We start from the raw sequence: 10,432 nt of genomic DNA, 5'->3' as shown, positions 1-10,432 counted from the left end.
GTGTAGTTTAGAGTCTAACCCTGCAAAATAGAGGGCAAGAGTATTAATCAATTCTACTTGGATATTCAGCTTGTCTGAATTAAAATGTAATGCAGCCGTTATCACATCCATAGTATTTAACATGTTCCACCAAACACCTGAGTGAGCCTGTGAGAGAACTTTTGGGGAGTAATTATACACAGAACAGCTTTCATCTTATTTTGCTAGGAGAGAAAGATCGGCTGACTTAAATGAGGTATCACCTTCGACCCATCGCAGTTTTCAAAGATTATTTTCTGCGGTTTAAGGGTCGAATTTAAATCAAACTGATCTCTTACAGTATTCATAACTGGGCTAATGGGATCAACTCCAGATTTCTTTTTAGAGCCTGTTCCCCCTTGAACTCTCTGTATGTTTCCATACCCTTTGCCCTTGTTTCTTCTCGTGGTAGCCTTAGCACTGACCGCTCAGTGGATAAAAGACTCCTGTTGGATTGAGTCCAGGACAATGCCTGGAGACAATATGATAGATTTTTCCATTGACGGATCAGGACATATTGATGCATGGACATCGTCACTAGGGGAACAGCAACATTCCATACATTTTTTGTTTAAATCTGTTTGTTGAAGTTTGTTTTACAAGCTTAATACATTGTTAGAATAGTCAGAGCAGCATTTTACTTGGTATAAACAGTAGCATAGAGACGTGGTATGATAGCGTGATCTACCTTGCAGTGTATTCATCCTTTGCCAGAATCGACAAAATGTTTGCAAGTCCTATCACTTACTGCAGTGATAATTTGAGCTTTACGATTTCGGACAAGTTATGTGCTGTAATCAACAGTTCGCGTCAATAGGGCCACCTCATGTATCTAGCAACAAACAGATGAATTGAGTAGAAAGAAAAGGTAACAACAACAAGAATCCCTGGCATTTCCTCCACCCTCCTCAAAGTTTCACACATATAAAGCAATGAATTATTGTGCGCGTAGAGGTACTATGATCACCTGGTAGCCTGGAACCACGTATGGGACTTGTAGTTAGCAACCCATACTGCCCCAGCAGTATGGGTGTACTGTATCGTCTGATTGCTGCGGTGGCGAGTTTGTATCTGATGTGGTGGCCGACTGAACAGCAGTCCATAAGTCAACTAGAATAGTATCCCAGTTGGATGCTGTAGGGTGTTTGCGGAGCCCTTAATTGTCCTTTCTATGTAGGGCGATGCTCTCCGTCTGAGCCCAAGCCAAAACGGACAGCGTCCAAGCCAAAACGGACAGCGTCCAAGCCGCGAACAATGGGTGCTTCTGTGATTTCCATCTACAAGTGATGAGGCGCTGGCCATTGTCAGCCCTAGCTCTAGGAAGCGATGTGACCTTGTTTTTCTTAGTCCTGCAATAGAGACCAAGAATGCACATCCCCCAGGTGTGCAACCCCAAATGTACCGTGCAGGCAGGCAACTATGCAGTGACTCCCTGTCAGTAGTGTTGTAGATGCCGACATCTCCAGAGCATGGATAAAAAGTCTGTGTATACTCAAGAGCAACAGGGTCAGGTGGCATCTCTACGCCGGAAATATCGGTTTATTTTGCTGAGGTGAGGTATGCCATGTGCACTATGTAGTATTTTATTACATGAAATCTGGCATTGCGGGGGACCTGTACTGGGCTCTGTAGCAGCGTCTCCCATTCCCTATCAGTGCAGGGGCGTGCCGCCGTCTCTTCTCACTTGTGGCGAAGGGGGTGAGCAGGGGGACAGTATAACATTTTTTCATTGTCTCCCTTTAAAGATTTGTTCCTGATGATGAAGTGATCCATGGTTGGCAACTGAATGATGGGATGTTCCCTGGATTGCAATGTACTTGAGCTTTAATAGTCATCAATGAACATGGACCAAGCAAAGGAGCTGAAGGTGTTTGATTTTCTGCTGTCTCTTTGCAGTTGATGTCAACATCCTTATAATCAACTGATGTCATACCAACAGAGTGGATTAAACCATTAGTTGCTGTTGTTTGAAATCCCCTGGATATGACACAGACGTATTAGTAGAATTTGATAGCATTCCTCCCGCTTCAGAGCTTTTTCCAGAACATGTAAAATAATCCAAAATAGAGGACTTTGTTTGCTGGGTATAAACTAAATGAGTCGAAAACGCAGATCTTATGCTCTGATAGTATATTATGGAGGGATGAGCAGGTAGTTAGAGAGGTGACCTATTTGGGCATACAAATCCGAGTCTACATGCCTAAGCTGATGGATGCAAATTGGAATTTACTTATTCAGAAAGTGAAAGCCTCCGTGGATAGGTGGGAGCGTTTGTATTTTACAGTAACTGGACGCTGTAATATTATTAACATGAATGTCCTTCCCAAAGTTCTCTATTTATTTCGGTCAATACCTCTGGAAGTTTCAAAGGCTAGGTTACAACACCTGCAATCAATTTGTGGGAAATTCATATGGAGTCCGGGTAGGCCCAGGTGCACGATGAGATTTATGACCTTATCGCTTGAGAGAGGGGGCCTTGCGGTCCCTGATTTTGCATTATATTTTGTAACATGTTTTTTGTTGAAAATGCGGGTGTTAATTACTGGGGAAGGTGCTGTTAACAACACCACGGCACCCACAATTTTTGAAATCCTTATTGGCCCAATCGCCAGACAATGTTTATTCATTGAACTGGACGGCAGCTACTTTGAACGTACAAAATTGAAAGTATTGCACAGTGCGTTTAAAGTGTGGAAATCTATTCGCAAGTTGAAGACATTGGGGAAAATGTCATATTATACCCCCCCCCGAATGCGTTAAAACATTTACCAGGAATATTTGGGGATAATATCTCTCGAAGCTGGAGAAAGAAAGGCATTAGGCATCTCGGGGATCTGTACTCTGCTAACGGACTATGTAAATCATTTGATGAATTCGTTTTTCAATATGGTCTTCCCAGGGTACAGTTTTTTAAATTCTTCCAAATTAGAGATTTTTTATTTCGGATCAATGTTAATATTCGACCTGATGCTGTTGTAGAGGGGGTCAGACGACAGCTTAAAATAGGAGCCTTATACCAACTTTTGCTTTCTGGAAGGCCAGACGATCTTGATAGGTATAATAGGAAATGGTCTGAGGGTCTGGGAGACCCAGACATTGGGTTTAAAGAACTGATAGTTATGTCCAGAGAATCATTAATGTCCGCAAATTTGAAAATTCAGTTTTTAAGACTTTATTTGATTTATATTATACCCCCGCACGGATGGCTAAGTGGGGGAATGGGTATGATGGGAAATGTTTTCGTTGTGGGGAGGATGAAGCGGACAGTATTTATATTTTTTTTAGATGTGACAAACTATATAGATTTATTACAGATATTGAAAAGTTTTTGTCTTTGGTTATAAATGTTCCTGTCGGTATCTATTACTCCTGCTATGATATTATTGGGGAAAACGCCTACAGATAGCTCTATGAATGTTTTAAATCAACATCGATATTTGTTTTTTTTTTCTATGACTGTGGCTCGTCTCTGCATAGCAGCTGAATGGCTGCAGAAAGATCCTCCAAAATTTGAACTCCAGCGAGCCAGAATGTATAATTTGTATAAATTGGAATGGGGTTTATTTTCTGTCAAAGGGCTCAGGAAGCGACAGACGGGTATAAATATATGGGGGGATTTTCGTGAATACTATGAGGGTTGATTCGAAATGAGATGAATTGAATTGTGTATTGGCCATCTATGTAATTCTGGATTACTGGCTTAAGCTGACTTCTCGTGCTCATGCCTGGATGTATTGTATGTATTTCTTTCCTTTTTTTCTATTCTCTTCTGTTTATACAAGGTTTTATGTAATCTTGCTGCTGTGAAACTAAAAAAAGAGGACTAAGAAGCAGCACTGTTCCTGTAGCTGAGTGGAGCCCCTGAAGCATCTATCAATACAGGCTCCTGAAATGCCACAGTAAGGGCAATTTGAACCACCAAATGGTTTACAAAGTGAGGAGTTGATTTGGCTTTAGCCACTTTCAACCCCCTCTGTTTCTTTAGCTGTAGCGGGGTCTCACGAGTACATCCAGACCTCATTATTGACTCCTTTTTTTTTTTATTTAAATATTTTTATTTAAGTTCCCCCCCCCCTTTTTCGTTGTACAGAACACAAATGAAAGTTCATTACATTTTACCATGCAGGACTATCACAAGTCGTAGTAAAAATTATACAAATAAATCAAGCATAAGAGATAAACTATAAGTGAAGGCAAAGCAGGACATAGTTACAATAAAACAACAGTTTAACACAATTTATTTTCTAATCTACCCCGGATCTCTCTCTTTCCACTTCTGTATATGATCCCATATCTCGTTTCCAAGTTTTTTACTTATTCTGCCCCTCCTTGCGTAAATCGCTTTCTCAAGGTTAAATATAGCTAATAATTTATTCAACCACTGATGGAAAGTAGGTGGCAATCGATCTAGCCATGCTGTAGCAATACAGAGTCTTAAAACAGCCATAGCCACAAATATAAAATACTGGTAATTAGTCTTACCTATTCTATCCTCTATTCCTAGAAGTATAAGTGATGGTGTTAGAGAGATTTCTATTGTTAATGATCTTTTAAGGAATACTTCAATTTCCTCTTGGGTTGTTTTTAGGTGTGGACAAGCAGCAAACATATGGACTAGATCAGCCTGAGTACTGTCACATCTCGGACACGTAATGCCAGCCACTCCTCCCCACTGCGCCAACCTGGATGGAGTGTAATACATAAAATACAGCGTTTTAAAGTGCTGTGCCTGGAGTGATGCCGAGCATAATCATTTCTGCCCTAATTCCAAAGATTTATAGAAACTTTCCTTCTCTGTACCCACTTTTTGTACCCATTTGCCTTCATATTTTTCCAGATCATCTGGTTGATATTCTATTAATTCGGAATAAAATCTTTTAATTGTGCAATCTATACCAGTCTTTATAGTGTCCAAAATTGAATTTGTTGCATATCCCGCCGGCCCTCCAATTTTTGTCAAAATAAAACTTCTAATTTGCAAATATTTAAAGTAATGGTTAGTATCCAGCCCGTATATTGCTTGTAAATTATTAAACTGCATCACCCCCTGTGCTCCTATCAGATCACCCAATTTGGAAATCCCATGGTTACCCCAATCCGAAAACACTGCCCCTGAAAATATATCACCAGGAAAATTTGGATTATTACTCATCCTAGTATAAGCATTATATCGTCCTAGGCCACATTTTTTCGAGAAGGAAAACCAGATCTTATAGGCAGCCTTAGCCGTTTTGAATTTAATTCTCTTAAAATAACTATATTCTACAAACTTCAACAGAAAGTTTTCCGCTTGATCCCCTAATACTATTGAATAAATTGCCAGCGTTCCTAACTCAGAATATCCTTCACTCTCTGCTCCTCCAAGCAGACCTGTCATATATTGGAGGCATGCTGCCCAATAATATAATTTTAAATCCGGTAGGGCCCACCCCCCTCATTCCCTCGGTAGCGCCATATATCTAAGTGCCCTTCGGGTCTTCCCATGTGCCCACACAAATCGATTTACCATATGTTCCAGAAGCTTAAACCATTTTCCTTCAAATAATAAGGGTATGGCCCTAAATAAATACAAAAACTTTGGGAGAAAAATCATTTTGACTATGTTGGTTCGGCCTACTATTGAAAAATGTATATTATTTAATCTGTCCAAGTCCTTCTTAGCTTTATTTATTATTGGCGATATATTTAACTCCACAAGGTTGTCCAAATCTGGAGTTATTGTTACACCTAGATAAACTCCACTTTGGACCACCTGGGTATCAGTACAAACTATTTTGCTATTTTTAATAATTTGTGTTTTTGCAGTATTGAGGGCATAACCAGACACTTCTCCAAATAATTGCGCTTCTGCCTCAATCAGCTCTATAGCTTCTGTGGGTCTAGATGTTATAATCGCCACGTCATCAGCATAAGCCAGGATTTTGCAAGGGCCCCTACCAATCTCTACTGGGGAAATATTATCATTTAATTCTATACTCCTTATGTAGGGGTCCATATAAAGGGCAAATAAAAGCGGGGAGCAAGGGCACCCCTGCCGTGTACCCCTCTTTATCTGAAAAGGTAACGTATACCCTCCGTTTACTCTTATACGAGCAGTTGGTCCTGCATATAATACCTGTAGGGCTTTCACTATTCCCTCCCCAAATCCCACCCTTCTCAAAATAAACCAAAGAAAGTCCCAGGAGACCCGATCAAATGCTTTTTCAGCATCCAATAACATCACAGCGAGCGGGTCTCCTGTAACCTCTGCAAAATCAAATAAAGTAATAACCTTTCGTGTATGATGGGTAGTACCCCTTCCTGGAATAAACCCATGTTGGTTAATACTAACCAGAATGCCAATTATCTTTGCTATTCTCAGGGCGCGTATCTTCGAGTATACTTTTGTGTCTGTATTCATTAAAGTTATTGGCCTATAGGAACCAGGTTGTTCTGGTGGCTTGCCCTTTTTCAAAATTATAACAATGTCCGCCCCTGCCCAACTATTTGGAGTTGATATACCTGTCTGTGCTTGCTGCATTGTGGCAATGAAATCCTTTTTAATTATATCCCAAAATGTTTTATAAAATTCCAGTGGGATTTGGTCAGGTCCTGCAGCCTTCCCGGACGGGAGGCTGGTTAAAGCAATCAATATTTCTTCTGGTGTAAACAAAGCCTCCAATATATTAATCTGTTCTTCTAATAATGTAACTGCCGATATGTTATATAGGTAATTCCTTATTTTAGGAATATCAGCCAGACAATCTTGATCATACAAGGAAGTGTAAAATTTTCTGAAGACTTCTTGTACCCCTTCTGAATCTGTAACTACTGCTCCTGCATCATCCTGTATCTCTCTTATTTGCCCTATAGAGACATTCTGTCTTGTGCGAATAGCAAGAGTACGGCCAACAGTTTCGTTAAATTCATAGCATCTTTCTCTGTTTGCTAGATATATTTTCGCTGCCTTATTAGCGATAGCTTCTTCCGCCTCCATCCTTGCTTTTGCTATTCTCATCAGTACTTGATCTAGGGGGGCACCTCTAAGCACACTCTGAGTTAATTCCTCCTCTGCCTCTACCACTGCTTGAGCTAGTTCCGTCTCCCTTTCTCTAACCCTTCTTCGACTTGCTACACTAAAGCTTATTGTCTCCCCTCTAATGGCCGCCTTAAATGAGTCCCACATATTCCCTGTTGACGTACTGCCTCTATTGATGTCTAAGAAGCTCCTGATCCAATTCCACATATGCATAAGGTAGGCGTCATCCTTTAATAGCCCTCTCTCAAATGTCCAAACTCGGGGCAGGTCCGTGCTCACCCCAATATTTAATGTTAAGATCAGGGGATTATGATCGGATATTATCCACGGTAATCTTTCAATCTTGACTTTAGGTTGCAGAGAGTATGAAATAAAAAAGTAGTCTAGTCTTGCACAAACCTTGTGTGGGGCTGAATAGTAAGTAAATCCCTGCTCAGTACGTTTTAAGGCCCCCCATACATCCACTAACGCATTATTCCTTATAAGTTTATATAGTGAATGCCAAACTCTCTTTTTCCTGCCATGGTAACCCCGACCGGGGGCCATTCCCAGTCCTCCTGCCCCATTGATATTAGAATCCCCAGACAAGATTACATTAGGGGACCATGCGGCTAATTCCAAATCCAAGAAATCCAGAATATGCGGATCATCTTCTGTTGAACCATAAACACAGCCTACAGTAATGCATTTCTCATTAACTTTGCACTCTATTAGAACCCATCTCCCCCTTTGATCTTCAAGCTTCCTCCTTACTGTTATATCCCTACATTTCGCTAATATTGCCACTCCTCTATTCTTAGCCCCTTGCTTAGAATATGCGCACACGTTGAATCCTAGTTGTTCTAATAGGTAACCTTGTCCCCCTTCTACATGGGTTTCCAGCAAACAAACCAAATCCACATTTAGAGATCTTAACCAAGTTGCAACCCTCTGCCTTTTAATTCGATCATTTAGACCGCAAACATTAACCGTAACTACACGTATACTCATTAGTGTACATCAAATGGATTTCCCATCATGCTCATACCAATAAAAAACAGTATTTTAACATTTATCTCTTGCTGAAATACTTTCTCCCAATTGGACACATCAAATTTTTCTGTACTGTCCTGCATGTAATAACTCAAACAAAAAACACTGTGCTCTGTACCCCTCCTCCACTCCCTCCCCCCTTCCCCCTCCCACCCCCCCCTTTACGGGCAAATAGGTCAGTCCTGACCTATGCGTGACAGCTGTAGCCCCAAGTGCCACCCGCCCCTCCTGCTCCCGCTCCTCAAAAAAAAAGACCTTCACATGCCTCTGAGATACACACCGCTAAATGTTACTGCTGCTACTAAATTTTAATCCAAAACTCATCCCTCCCATGAATTATGTCCTATTACTTCCGATGTTTAGGGATCACCATCATCGACTTTGAGCCTTCTTTTCTCCCTTTGACCTCATCCAAATATGCCTGCGCTTTAATTTCTGAGAAGAACATTTTTGTATATCCATTAAAAATAACTTAAAGGCGACAAGGAAACATAAGATAGGCCTCACAGCCGATATTTTGAAAGGGGGTTATCATTTGTCTCATACACCATCACCTTTTCACTGTCGCGTGGCAGAAATCCGGCCAGGCAAAAAACGTTGTGCCATTGTAGGATCGTCTGGCCTCAGGTTTGGCTTTATCCATAATTTCCTGCCTTAAGAGGTAATTTCCTACATATATCAGAATCGCCCTCGGTTTATCTGATATTTGCTCTCTCCTTTGTACCATAGGGAACCTGTGAGCCCTCTGTATCTCACTACCCCAATTCCAGACCGACAATTCTGGAAAAGCCCCCTTAAGTAAAGCAACAACAAATGCTCGCACATCCTGCCCCTCTTTTCCTTCTGTGACCCCTAGAAGTCTAACATTGTTCCTTCGTTGTCTATTTTCATAGTCTTCGAGCTTCCAATGGACATCCGACGCCATCATTTCCTGTTCGTTTTTTAACTCATTCCATTTCCCAACATCCTCCTCTAGTCTCTCAGTTCTCGCCTCCACTTCTGTGACCCTGGCTTCCATGTCTGCGTAAAGTTTATTCACCGTGCGTAGTGAGCCCTGTATTTTTTGGTTGGCCTGCTTCGCCCTCCAAGACTCACTTCTTGCCTCCCCCTGCATTTGTTTCAATGTAGCATAAAGCATATCCATAGTAGTTGTCTGTCCTGAGGTGTTTTTTTGAGTTTGAAGTAGAGTAGCGCCACCTTCCTGGTAGATCTGAGAGGTTGCTGAGTAATCCCAGTCTAATTTTTTTGTTACTTCTGCCTGGGTCGGACTCACACTACTCTTTGCACGGTTATATGATCTGCTCTTAAGACTTCTCGATGGCTTAGCCCTCCGTTTTGTGCATACCTTGTGCACAGATCCGCTTTCTTGAGATGACGCTGCTGAGTCTGTTCTCCCCTCAGCCTCTGAGGTGTCAGACTGGCTTCCCGATGCGGAGCCAGATGCTGTCTCTTCGTCGTCATCCCCCTCTTCATCATTGACAGAGTAAAAACAATCGTCACTGGGAGATCCTGGGTGTCAAAAGCCAAAACTACGTCGTTCCTTACCTTGAGCTGAGACTGAAGATCTTGAACGACGTAGAAGTTTTCGCAGAGACGCAAGGGACCAACTTCCCAGAAATCTAACTATAAACTAACTGTTTTCAAATGACACAGCTAAGAATAAACCTAGACTTAAGGGAGGAGGGCCGGTACTGGACGTGATGAGATGAAGGAGGGGTTCTGCTGTCGACCTGTAGAACAATGAGTAAGCGTTATTTTACCATGGGTTCTTGATTAGGTATCTTGGCCCCTAGTTCCCTCCCTTTGCCCTAAAGCGCTTAGTCCCTTTCCACCCTCACGTTCTAGTATCCTACCTGCGATCAGTGCAAACTGTCCTTCGTCCAGTATTTCTTGTTGTAGATTGAGTGGAAGTCGTGGAGTCGTGAAGTGAAGTAGAAGAAGTTCCTTGAAGATGCGTTGACGTCACGCTCCCAGGAACTAAATAGAACAAAAGGGGATATTACTAGTGATCTATAACTCGTTTTATCTAAATTCCCCTTCTAGACTCGAACTTACTTGACTTTTTGAAAGATTGTTGTAGAAGAAGCGAATCTTTAATCTCTTGTGTTCAAAACCTGTTGCAACACATAAAAGATGCTCCTACACTCTTCCAATAAACTCCCCAAAATCTAGAGCATATTAATATACATTGATTTCTCAATACCAAATTAGGGCATCACATTACAATATTCACTTCTTGTAATGTTTACAAACTAGAACCACAATCAGAATGAAATAGCAGGTTAATTCTCAAGGGTAACATAAAATGAAAGTTGTCTTGCTTCCTGAAATGTCTGCATTAAGTTTGAAATAGTCTCTGAGAAC

This window comes from Lissotriton helveticus, chromosome 10 (genome assembly GCF_964261635.1).
Source record: "Lissotriton helveticus chromosome 10, aLisHel1.1, whole genome shotgun sequence".
In the NCBI taxonomy this organism is placed as follows: domain Eukaryota; kingdom Metazoa; phylum Chordata; class Amphibia; order Caudata; family Salamandridae; genus Lissotriton; species Lissotriton helveticus.
The sequence above is the reverse complement of the archived record's forward strand: the minus strand, read 5'-3'. Positions refer to the sequence as shown.